Source organism: Callospermophilus lateralis, chromosome 2 (assembly GCF_048772815.1).
Source record: "Callospermophilus lateralis isolate mCalLat2 chromosome 2, mCalLat2.hap1, whole genome shotgun sequence".
NCBI lineage: Eukaryota > Metazoa > Chordata > Mammalia > Rodentia > Sciuridae > Callospermophilus > Callospermophilus lateralis.
The window spans coordinates 135,087,891-135,101,793 of NC_135306.1; the positions used below are offsets into that span (position 1 = coordinate 135,087,891).

At 34.9% G+C, this 13,903-nt stretch overlaps 1 protein-coding gene across 1 annotated transcript in view; it reads left to right on the forward strand.

The window, feature by feature from the left end:
* The window catches only part of LOC143391245 (N-acetylated-alpha-linked acidic dipeptidase 2-like), a 152,946-nt gene that overhangs the window by 124,644 nt on the left and 14,399 nt on the right, over window positions 1–13,903 (forward strand). The window lies entirely within an intron of this gene.

The window sequence follows — 13,903 nt, forward strand, 5'->3', positions numbered from 1 at the left end:
CTCCACTGATTCAAGTTGACACATAAAACTGTCACACTTAGTATTATTAGTTAAGAAACTGAGTTTTGAGTAACATGCCTAGTGTTATTCCTTTGTCACATTCCATAAATGAACCCCTTTGGCTTTAAAATAATGAGTAAAATTATGAGTGCTATATGTTCACAGCACTCAAACTACCAGAGGAGGGGCAGGTTCCCCTTCTTCCAGTGATGACTGAGCTGAGTCTTAAGGAACTAGTAAATCCAAGAGGGGAAAGAAAATGAAAAATTGTTTTGTCTCTTATAAGTTTTTCCTTGGCATGGATACCCCACACATACACACACACACACACACACACACACACACACACACACACACACAAATTGTCCACATCCTATCAATTCTACATTCAGTATTATCTTCTCCCCTCTTCTCCATCATCACAGTTAATGTGGCCTGCTATTTCAATCCCTGGTACAAAAAATAATTATAATAATTGAAGGAAATAATTAACCTTGTTCTCTATTCCACATTATATTCCCCTACAGTTCCAGTTCTGTCTAAATTTTCTTCTTCTCTTTCAAAATTGTACTCCTTATGTTTTCGCTATTAAGGATATCCTTAATTTAAGCTTCCAGCTTAAACTAAAGACATCCTTGTAAATTTTTGAGTTCTCAATTTTAGGCTTTTAAGGTCTTAAAAACCATATGCAATAGGTAATTGGCCTCAGTCTTTTATTTTCCACTCAACTTTTCAAAGGAAAGATCAGAGGAATCAAAAACAGGAAATTAAATCTTATAAAATCTTAGAAAATAAACACTAAAATATTTTCTCATATTTTTAGTTGTTATATTATAGTTGTACATCAGTAATTTTTTTTAAATTTATATTTTATCTGTTAAATAAAATGGATAAGAGTCTTCTGATTTGAACTAGGCCTCAACAATTCAAACGAAAATAGATTCACTGGTGCTGATATTCCACAACACTAAATGAAGATCAAACTGTTCATTGGTCCTTTTGAGAAACCAGGAGGGAATGACCAATTACCTAAATAGGCCAGTTTTTTGCCAACATAGTGAGAGAATGTTTTGTGTTTTAACCCTTAGAAGGAAAGCAAGGTGACACTAACCAGTTCACTTTGTCTTATACACTTCCTTAGCTTCTGCTAAAACAACAGTATAAAACTATTGTTCTGTCAGACCTGTCATAGTGCCTCTCTATTTCTGTGATTTATTTTATTTGTGCACCCCTCTATTTATAAACAAGATGAAATTCATGAGTTGAAAATAAAGCCAATTATATTATTTAACCAAATTTGTTGAAAATTTGTTTTTCAATGAATCCAAAGAAAGTTTTAATTAAATTTAAAAGTATATATTTGAACAATTATAAGTAAAACAGAGTAATGCAACATAAAACAAAAGCAGTTCTCAATCAGACAATCCCCAGAATTAAATCAAATTCAGGGAACTTTAGCCTAGGACTTGTTCTAATAGCATTTATAGAAACTGGAAGTGAGATATAAAGACAATTTCATTCATTCATGAGTTACAGAGGCTTCTGTGATTAGTTGATATTAGATACTGTGGTTAAACACTATAATAAGTTGGTCTGTTAGTTTTTCTTATTTATTTATTTATTTATGATTCTGAGAATTGAACCACTCTCAAGCCACTGGGATTTTCAACATGCATCACAGCACCCAGGTTGGTTTTTAGGTTTAGAGTGGGAGCTCTGTCCAAATCAGTAGTTTTCAATGAATTTTAAATTACAGACATATTTAGAGATATAAGGTGGGAAAAAGGGTAATATGAAAATTGGACCCCAATCACACACATGCAACATAGTTTAGCTGGAAACCAAAATAACATTTTCTGATTTGAAAGTACTACAGTTTCCATCATTTAGTAACATTAACACATAATCTTGAATGATTGGTCATTAGCAATGAATCAAGGTGAATATGAGAGCAGAACAGTGGGAAGATGTTTCTCCAAGTCCACAGTTGCCAGCCACAGTTGGAGCCCTAAACTGGATACTGCTGGTAACATTGAGGGCTCAAGGGCAGCACTTCATTCATGCTGTTGTAATTCTTTTCCTTAATTTTGCTACACACAATTTTATTTTAGCTACAGTATTTGCCAACTCAATTAGTTTCTTGACTGACTATTTTCCACAGCATGTCCTTCATATTTTTACTTTCTTAGCATTGTATCATCAGTGATGTTCTTTATCAATTTGTAACTCTCCCTCTTACAATTTTATCTGCTTTTTTTTTTTTATAAATGAAACATGCTATGTTTTCCACATCGGTTTCTATTCTTATTTCTATGAAGAATTATACCTTTGCCAAAAGAAAAAGAAGAAGTATGAATAAACAACAAGAAAAGCCTTGTATTTTTTTATGTAAATGGCAAGGATTCCAGTGTTCTCACCTTGATTTCACTTCACTGTTTTATAACTAGATTATAATAATTGTTACATAGGTCTATAAAAATGAAAGACACTAAGAATATGTAATAGACTAAGAGCAATGGTACACACCTATGATGCCAATGATTTGGAAATACGAAGCAGAAGGATCACAAAATTAAGGCCAACCTCAGAAGTTTAGGGACATACTATCTCAAAATAAAACAAACAAACAAATAAAGCACCGAAGATATGGCTCAGAGGCAGGGTGCCCGGACTTTAATCTCCAGTACCACAAAATGCTTTACAAAAAAGTAATTAAGTATTTTCAGGAGCATCATTGGTGTAAGATATTCTTTTAACAATGGCTGAAAAAAATTACCAGGCAGATATATAATTTTTCCTGGGATACATCTTCCCTAGTGCCATCCCCCACATCATTTCCTGCAGCCACCACAAGGGAAGTAGCTTCCCCCTGCTGGGCCCTTCCCCCCTGAAATTCTGAAACCAAACTCTGAGACTCAAAAATGCTTTTCATCCTCTAAGTCGTTCTTGTAAGAAATTTTGGTTACAGTGAGGGAAAAGTTCAATAAGATACTTAGCTACTAAAGGACTCTGTAAAATAAACAGGAGGGGGAGAGAGAGAGTCAACTATAAAATCTAGTTGGTATAGAGAGTAAGAATAAGGGAACATTTCTGAAAAGAATTTTCATAGTTTGGAGAATTGTTCCTGTTTTAGTTGACCACTTAAGAGAATAAAACAAGTAAACTGTTTCTTAACATATGACCCTCACTTACTCAGACAATAAATAAGGGAACATTCAACACATCACCAAGGTTGAAAAACAGAATTTAATCTTGAATTGTACTCACTCCTAATTGAAACTCAAAGTATCCTCACATCGTTGATTAAAGATTACATTACTTTCGGCTTGGTGCAGTGGCCCACACCTGTAATTCCAGTCACTCTGGATACTAAGTCAAGATGATCATAGTTCAAAGCCAGCCTCAGCAAACTACCAATTCCCTCAGGAGTTTAGTGAGACCCTATCCCCCCCACCCCAGAAAAAAAAATCAAAAGGACAGAGGCTGTGGTCTAGTGGTTAAATGCTCTTGGGTTCAATCCCTAGAATTAAAAAATGCATACCTTATTGAACTAAACATGAACTCTTTTGAGTGTTTATTCTATTGTAATTATCATTTTTTTCTTCTATATAAATCAAATCCCTGTCATTGTGAATGCAGCATATTCAGAAATATCTTGCAGGTTGGGGTGTCAAAAGGATGAACTTGAACTTATAGGATGAAAACAGATATGCTGTGGAAAACACCAAGACTTTTCCCAATTCAGGCCCCCTTCATCATGATATTTTTCAGCTTTCCTACTGGATGGCACATGGCAACAATTTACCCAGTTTTTCATCCACAGATAAAAATCCAGTTGTTGAAAATCTTTCTTTTGACTATCTCCTATATTTGGAGAAAAAAGTGAGAACAACACACTTTCCAATTCTTTAAAATCGCCCTCTATGTTAAGGCAAATTGGCCTGTGCCCTAACAGAACCCATAAGAGGCTTCAACTTATGAGTGGCTGTGAGAAACAAACCCTGAGGCCATATTCACATCTGTAATCCCAGTAACTTGGGAGACTTAGGCAGAAGAAGCACAAATTTGAGGCCAAACTCTGCAGGGTAATGAGGCTTTAAGTAACCTGAGATCGTGTCTCAAAATAAAACATAAAAATAGCTGGAGATGTGACTAAGGGTTAAGTAACACCCCCCCCCCAAACTCCCGAGTACAATTCTCAATTCCAACAGAGAGAGAGAGAAAGGAGAGAGAGAGAGAGAGAGAGAGAGAGAGAGAGAGAGAGAGAGAAATGAACTCTCAGTTTGGTGGAATTCAACATGTTACAAATGACACAATTGCTTCACAAATCATTATGTTTTCTCATGGGTATACCCTTCCAAATATTTTTTTTTAAATAGAGATAGGTATCCCATTAGTTATAAAAATAAGTATTATTTTTTATCTGTAATATTTAAAATGTAAAAATATTTTGTGTTTATAGCAACTTTAGCACAGTAAGTGATTTAATAATATGTGAATATTGTTGTTGATTTTCTCCATCATTCTAAATTACATTTTAGCTTCCTCATCACTATAGATCTTCATATTTCACTGGTACATGTTTAGACCTGGAGAAATGTCAAAATCAACTTTACACCATAAAATAAGATAACACTTTCAAATTTCAAAATAGCAGACCCTCCTTAACATGCAAATCTGGAAATTTATCTCTTTCTTGCCTTTCATTGACATTTTTTCTAACTTTTTTTTCTGTCCTATTGTGTTAGCAGCGCTTTGGAAACTTTTCTCAAGCTAGCATAATATGTGTTTACACTATGCTTTAATTTTAATGTGAAAAGGGGAATAATACAAATTGTGTAGATCTAGGACATAACAATTCATGTTAAACATAAGAAAGGCATTTTAATAACTATGTACTCTTCAGGAAAAATACAAACTAACTTTAAGTTCCTTTTTCATGAACACAATTGAAATGTAATAATGAAGCTACTGTGAAGCTTAAGAAGGCAAGAGTATGAACATGAATTTAAAAAACTGCATAAATTTTGCCTTATATGCAGGGTAGGCTGCAACTTTATCTACTGAGAATAAAGAAAGTGGACTGGACTTGGTGATTGCACTTGACATTGTAGATTAATCAGTGATAGGAACGAGTGAAGAAAAATCATATTAAGAGCTGGAAATTAATAATATTTTAATATTTGATACCAATATTTATTTTTGGATAGTCTTTTAAAATCTAAGGTGAACTCTAATTGCATTATTTTATCTGATGTCACAATCATTGGGATGAATGTTTGTCTATCACTTAAGATGATTCACCTGAGAGGGACCATGTAGAATCCAAAGTTAAAGATCATTTGGAGACAAACTCTTTGTTTTCAGAGTCTTCAATTCCTTCTGCCTCAGCTTCTTTTTTTATTATGAGTGCAGTATTGGTGGTTTCCATTTTCTATTTTTTGAGGGGGCACTGGATATTGACTCAGGGGACATAATTATTGAGCTACACCCATAAATCTTATTACTTTTGAAACAGTGTCTTGATAAGTTGCTTAGGATCTCAATAAGTGTCTAAAGCTGTCCTTGAACTAGCAACGCAGTGGCCTCAGCCTTCTAAGTTGGTAAGATTACAGGTGGGTACCACCAAGCCCAGTAGTATAAGTATTATTGGTTTTTAAAGATATTTTTTAATTTTTTTGTTATAGGTGGGCACAACATCTTTATTTTACTATTTTATTTTATTTTTATGTGGTGCTGAGGACTGAACCCAGTGCCCACGCTTGCCAGGTGAGTGGTCTACCCTTGAGCCCCAGCCCCAGACCAGTGTTATTGTTTTTTTAAAAATACATAATACATTTGTATGTAAGCCACACAATATATGTTCAGTAAATGTAAAGTCTATAAGTCTTTTCACCAGGACTGAGTATTAATGAAACTGGCAAAGTGAATGTAGGTAACTTCAAGGCTACATAGTGAACAGTCATTCCTGGGTATGGCAGACAGCAATGTCTAGCAAGATACACATTTTCATTTTTTATTAACAAAAATTTGTTGATTTCTACAATACATTCTGGAAGAACATTTGATTGCATAAATACATTAACAACAAATAAAAATCAACGGAGTATTATATCATGGAAAGATGGCAAAGTCAGTAGGGAGTACAAGTCTGTATTCGGTTTCTCTATCTTCCCATATCATGTCTCATGCCCTGTGGGATCATCATAAATACTAAATACCCACACATTGACCTCTGGTAGAAATTAAACACTGCATGCAGGACAAATGCTCTACTACTGAGCTTAAATTAACTTAAATTAGCTCCTTAAATTAACATAAAAAAATTATGTGTGCCCACCATGATTGTAACACACACACACACACACACACATGCACACACATACACACATGTACACACACACACACACACACACACACACACCTATACTACCTTTTCTCCACTTTGGGTGAATTGATTACTAGAATTTACTAGATCTAGAGGGGCTATTCACAGGTGCATTGTGAATAGCCAGAATTGGGAAGATGTGCAAACTCTTGTGTTCGTGTATTAGAATTTGATTTGTAATCAAAAATCCATGTTTTTGTAATCGTACAAAGGTAACAAAACATTGAGTCAACCACAACCTATATTATGGATAATGGGCAACTAAAGATCATTTTTATTAAAGGGAAATTGAGCCAACAAAATTTTACATTGTATCCTATCTTCATATTTAATAAAATAAGATTAAATAAAGATAAGGGAAAGATAGAAGTATAATATTATTGCTTCTCTCCAACTGAGAAGGGGCCCCTGAAAATGGAGTTCTGAGGCAGAGAAGTCAAGTTCCTGAAGTATTCCTAATTATATGTGAAGTGCAAAACAAAACAAAAAGAAGCAAACAACAACCAGAAAAAACCCAGCCTAACAGGGAAATTCAGGTACCTTGTAGGATATTTCAATATAAAGGAAATGTTGACAGTATTAAAAAAACTCAGGCTTTTTTTATGCAAATGAAGGAACATACCAACATGATCCAGAGGTCTCTCTGTATTAGAGAGAAAATATTTGTTTTCATATCTTTATATTATTCACAAATAATTTATAAATAATTGTATGCAACAATTTGATTGCTGTTAGTAAATATGTCCTTAGTATCAAGATTTCCTGATCCATTACCCAACCATTCTCCTTGAACAACAGTGTTGATTTGTACTCCCACAAGTAGAAGCCATAAATAAAGATCTTCCTAAAATCCTGTGATTATTCCAATCATGAGATGAATTAATAAATGTCTACCTCTCCTGTCTTCAGTTGTTTCTGAAGGAAGTAGACTCTCAGACTTACACCCCATTGGTTGACTTTTGTGCTCTTCTCTTTTAGATTTCTCTGGTTTCCTTGGATAATTTCCCAAAAAGATCTCATTTGTTTTAGAAAATTCTCTTGAAAGACAACAAAGTTTGCGACTAGGCAAGCACACAGATATTGATTTCAGAGCCACAATGATAGATTTTAAAAAAAAAGTTTTAAGGGGAACAGAAGAATGGTGTTTCCAGGATTGATATGGGTAATTATCAATTTTAGGAGATTCAGACTATGGAATCGCAGAACTTAATAAATCATTTTCCTAGAGAAACTGACACATACAAAAGTTTAGTAAATTCTTAGGTAGTTTGGAATTTGCTTCAGAATTTCGATCTATTGACACCAATGTTCCCTGAGTTTCAATGTACTATATCCTCTTTAGAAGGCTTTTGAAACTGTCCCCAGCCCATGGTGCTACCAATTGAACCCAGGGGCTCCTGCATGCTAAGAAGGTGCTTTACAGCTGAGCTACATCACCAGTAATTTTTTAAAGTTCTTACTATTTTGTTTAGAGTTAATGTCTAAGCTCCCTAAGGTATCCTCAAACTGAGTATCCTCTTGCCTCAGTCTCATGAGTAGCTGGGGTTGCAGGGGTGCACTACCACCTCTAGCTGTACTAAATAGTTTTTTTTAGTTTAGAAACTCTTTAATACTCATGAGAGCTTTAAAGTTTCTGAAGTAGTATGCCATATAATCAATTTATTATAATAAAGAATAATAAATTAGGTTCATCATTCTCCCAGTCTCCATAAAGGCAGATACAAACACATATATTATTCAGAATTTTATCACTGGTATTTACAGCTCTATGGGACACTCAGTTAAGCTGGTGATTCTTGGCTTTATATTCTTAGTCATCCTGCGCTCCAACTTTCTCAGTGACTTCAAAGCTTCATTTACCAGGTACTACTCAGTAGGCTCCTCAATGGGACAGTGTCTGTGAGCCCTGTGCTCCTGAGACTTGGAGCAGAGTGAGGAGAACAGGTTTTTGTCCTCCTCTCAGAAGATCTTTTTTTCTCGTGGGTCACACACATGTGATCCTCAGAGCTCAGGAAATGCTTGAGACTGGCTTGTCTGGCAGTGGATACAATATTCTTCAAAGGAATATTGCTCTTGAAGTGTCTCTGCTGTGATGGCTCCCTGACATAGGGCAATGGTCAGGAGTTTGGGCTTCTTTTCAGGAAAGGCAGAGACATGGATGACAGAAGCTATGCCCACATCCTATGGTGACTGGGTCTATAAGGTACTTCATGCAGATGGACCAGGGGAGTTCTTTCTGAAAGACTTGTAGGATGTCTGAGTTCATTTATTTCTTTTGTCTCTTTTCTTTTTATTTTTAAGGGATAAAAATCTGAACAATTTTAATTTTCTACCCAAAAAAACAAAGAATTAAGAAAAGTTTTACTCATGTTATGATGTAGTAATAATCTTATGTCTAAAGAAGAATAGAATTTACTTTTTATATGACATGACAGAAAACTGAGGCATAAAAAGATCTCTCAAAATCTGGAGAAACCACTATGACTCCCCTAGTCATCAACATTCTCATTCTATATTTTTCTCATGCATAATCCAGTTTCATATAATCCCTAGTGCTCTTCCTTTCCAAATTGAGATGAGACAGAATGGCTTCCACAGGGAAGAATGGTGAGGAGAATGGCTATTTTTCCATTAAGGAAGTGGTGACCAAAGAATGCCCCGTCAAAAATCACAATCCCATCCAGGGAGTGGGCTTCAAGACATGTACCTCAGTCACTCAAGATCCAGAAATTTGCTCTGAAGGAGATGAGGACTCTAGATATGTACATGGATTCCAAGATTCAAAGCTCAGCAAAAATTTCTAGAAAAAAAGAATACACAGTGTCTGAATTCTGTATCTATGTTCAATTGTCCAGAAAACCTAATAAGGATGAAGATTCACCAAACAAGTATTACACTTTGGTAGTCTACATTCCAGTTATCCCATTCAAAAACCTAGACAATATGGATGAAAACTAATGGTTAATTGTCAAATGAACTTATAAAACTGCCTGTTTTAGAAAATGGAATCTCAGTTTCATGGAGATGTGACATTCCTCTAAACAGTTTTAAGCATGGGTGTTTAGCCCAATTTACATTTTTATAGTGTGGATTCTGAATACCCTTAACATCAGCCATAATACTTACTGCCAGTCATTCACATAGAAAAGGGCATGTGAAGGCTAGGGACTTAGCTCAGTGGAAGAGTCAGGCCCATCATTGTGGAAACCCTGGGTTTGGTTTTCAGCACCATAACAATAAAAATAAAAAAATGAAGAAAGTGAAAAAAGAAAAAAGTGAAAAGGAATGGCCCCGCTATGGAACTTTTACCTTAGTTATTTTACTTAAATATTAAATTTGATAGTATTATGATTTCAACCAGAATCTACTACTCCCAAACAATTTCTAAATGTCTAAGGGCTAATGATTAAAGTTAATATTGCAAAACTGTATCAGATTTCAATAAAAGTCTACTGAAAAATATATTAATCTATTGTGATAAAAATTCTACCTTTATTATATATTCTCCTGTAAAAATACACACAAATTACAACAGGTACATCTTGCAAATCATTCAAAGTATTATCAAGTAACATTCACATTAGAAAAATATGTATTTATCTTAATTGATGCCAGAAAACAAGCAGTGCTTTCTTTCTATTGGAATGTATTTTGCCACACTTTCTGAACAGGACCCCATAGCTCAAAAAATAAGAACCAATACATGGGATGACAGATAATTAAAAACTTTCTGCACAACAAGAAACCAACAGAGTGAAGAGAAACTACTGAACTGAAGAAAAATTTTGTCATCATCTCTATAACAGAGTGTTAATATTCAGAACAGAAAGAACACAAAGCATTGAGCACTATAAAAGCAACTAATCCAATTAACAAAGGAGGCATATGAACTGAAAAGACAGTTCTCAAAAGAAATACAATGTCTGACAACTATATGAAAATATGCTCAGTGTGTACAGGATGCACACCTGTAATCCCAGAGATTGGAGACGCTGAGAAAAGAGGTTTGCAAATTCAAGACCAGTTTCAGCAACTCAGTAAGTAGACTCTAAGTAACTTGTTGAGAGTCTGTCTCAAAATAAAAATTAAAAAGATCTGGAGAGGTGGCTCAGTGTTAAAACACCTCTAGGTTAAGTCTCTAGTACCCAAACTTCATTAAAATATACCAAGGAAGGATAAAAGAAATATTTAATATTCTTAGCCCTCAGGGAAATTCAAATAAAAAATACACTATGATTCTCACTCCAGTGAGAATGGAAATTATCAAGAATACAAAACAAATAATAGCAAATTCTTGTAGGGATGTGAAAAAAAGAAAATATTATACATTTTGGTGAGGATGTAAATTGGTTTTTTAAATACAAAGGAACAACAATGCAACGCATAAATTATTGAAGTAAATTAATCATCAAATTAATTCCAAGGGATGTACAAAGTGAAGAAAATAGCAGTCTAATCATTTCTAAGAAAGAAAATTATATCACTTCACAGATAGTAAGTTTATTTTGCTTATAATTGAAGTTCATATATTTGCTTGCTTTGATATGGGGAAGTAGGAGGAATTGCTCTTCTGTATACTGACCTAAGAAATATATCTGTGGGCTCACCGATACCTGCTCCAGAAGTAATAATATGAAGATTGTGTATGGTATTGGCAGGCTTCAGAAATCTTCCAGCCAGTCCAAAAGGCACTCTGTGGGTTCTGGAGAAGAATGAGTTGGGCTCTTCAAGTTTTTTTTTGTTTTTTTTTTTTTTTGTTGTTGTTGTTTTTTAATTGGCCCTAAAACCATACCCACTTTCTCTAAGAGATTGCTTTCTTTGGAGCTTGCACTAGATTCTTGCATGGGTGATCCATTAGTTTTGTCCAAAAAAGAACTGATTTAGCTCCTTGGCTAATCTCCATAAACAATCTTGTAAAAACTTCCTCTCATCAATAGCCACTGATTTTACAATTCTTGAAACTTCATAGGTCAATGTTCAATGTAATTTTTTGGAATATTTTTTTTTAATTTTTTCTTTATGAAATGACAGAAATGAAGTGTCATAAATTTATGCTTTTAGCAAGCATTTTGGGAAACTTGGAAATGTTTTGCTTCAGATTGGCTTTAATTCTATCCTGTCTTGTAGAGAGTTATGCAGTTATCCATTTGTTCATTTTTTTTAAAAAAATTAATCCAAGAATATCTTTGATCCCTCTCTACACTGGGGATTTCTCCAGCCCTCACATTCCAGATTTAGCTTCCCAAGGCCCCATCAAGGGAAGGAATTTGATTTGGCAGTGCCTGACCCATTTCAAGAGTTCATGGGAAAAGGCCAAGGTTATTCCTTGCTCAGTGAACTTTGTGGGGCAATTTAATGTGTAATTTACATTATACTTATTTATTTATTTGTTTAATTTTTATATACTCTGAGTTGCTCAGGCTGGCCTTGAACTTGATATCTTCCTGTCTTAGTTTTCCAAGTGGTGAAATTACAGATGTGCACAACTGGGACAGCTATAATTTGCTTATTATTACAAAAAGGAAAGAACAATGGAAAAATATGAAATAGTTTATTTACTGACTTTGAGAAATAGTGTTTTTAAAAGAATTAAATCATATTACCAATGTAACTAACTTGATCTTTAAATACAGATGCCTCCCTTTTCCTGGCATACTTCACACCAAGATTCAATTGTGGGAATACAAGGGTTTTAGGAGGAATGAAAATTCATACCTGACCTTTTAGTCTTCCAATATACATATATGTATATATACAATTTATGGTCTGGTTAGTTTTCACAACTGTGCTTTCTAGAAATGATCTTGGATTAAAAGCACAAGCTGCACTCTGGAGTCTCATAATTGTTAAACACAAAGGCTTTATTTCCAGTTTTAAATCAAAGTTTCTAGCAGAATCCACAACTCTGCAAAGTATAGAAATCTATTTATTAAGAAAATCTGAGCAGAAGTTGTGGAACAAGCCTGTAATCCCAGCCACTCCCTGACTAAGTCAAGAGAACCACAAGTTTCAGACCAGCCTCTGCAATTTAGTGAGTGCCAAAGAGATTGAACTAGATCCTCTCTTAAAATTTAAAAATAACACACACAGAGCTGGGGATGTAACTCAGTTCTAAATCACCCCTGGGTTCAGTTCCCAGTAGCTAAATAAATTGATTAATTAATAAAAAATTTGAAAAGACTAAATTGAAATTTAAAGTAATAAAATTCTGGGAGCCATCAGCCAAGTAGGTATGACAAATTCCTTGCCAGCTTACTCCCATGCTGTCTAGTGGAAGGACTTCTGAAAGGTGACCTTGCTCAAGGACCAGGGCAGGATCCAGGGCAGGATCCGTGTTTAGGGTGTTCCCCCTTTAGAATAGGGCGGTTTAGCATAATAGGAGATTAGGGTGTTCCCCCTTTAGAATAGGGCAGTTTAGCATAATAGGAGATTAGGGTGTTCCCCCTTTAGAATAGGGCGTATCCTGCTGCTGAGTTCCTCTTGAGTGCTTAGGGTCAGACAGTATATTTTGGGAGACAGAAGCCCATGCGAAGTGGATTTGGGCAGAGTAGTGGATTTGGGAGAGAGTGGATTTGAGCAGAGAACGTGGATTCCCCTAGAACGTGTTTGTAGACGGCCGGTGTGAGTTCGGGAATAAGGAATTGCTGTTTGAATCTACAAGCTGTGTGGAGACTCGTGATTTGTGGCCAGCCAGAGACTGCGGCATTTGGTGGCCCGTACGGGGAACGCCTGAAGCTTGGGGGTAAGTGAAATTGCTCGCCCCTGAGGGAAGGCTAGAGAATGGGTGACCATTTCAAAAAACAGTATGTTCCTGTTCTAATTTATTTTGTTTTTATTTCAAGTTGCCTGTTCCTAGAACTTTCTCAGGCAAACTGGGGAAAATGGTTGGCTCAAAGTTTGAAGTTGTTCGCCTCCGAGGAAGAGAAATTGTTAGAGAAAGGAGGCAACCCAGTAAGACCAAGAACAATTAGGGCATATGTTGATACAATACAAAAATGCAGCCCATGGCTTTTAAACGAGAAGTTATTAAATATATCAAAGGGACCATCATGGTATCCTGTAGAAGGATTTTTCTTCAACAAGAAAGAGATGGTTAATTCTGTTTACTACATTTGTCTAAGGTCTTGGTTTCTACAAAGTTCTGATTAATTTACAAAGCTAAAGTGTTAAAATATCAACCACTAAATATAAAATCAAGTACTCTTTACTTATTAAGTTCCATAAGGTAATATATTTAAACATTATGTGTGTTTTCATAAATTGGTAAATGGAAAAAAAAAAGTTTAATTTTGCTTTGGTATGTGTCTTTGCTAAAACAAGGTTACTAAGTGTTAAGATTCTATCAGGTGTAATTTATATACAATAAGAAAGAAGAAGTTTCAGTTGGGTTTCAATTATAGTATTATAGTACCATAAAAAAAACATGAAAGTATTTCATCCTATTAAAGTAGAGTAATTTGTCTAAATCAGAAATTTTATAAGGGTTATTTCAGAATGTGAATTTATAAAAAGGGT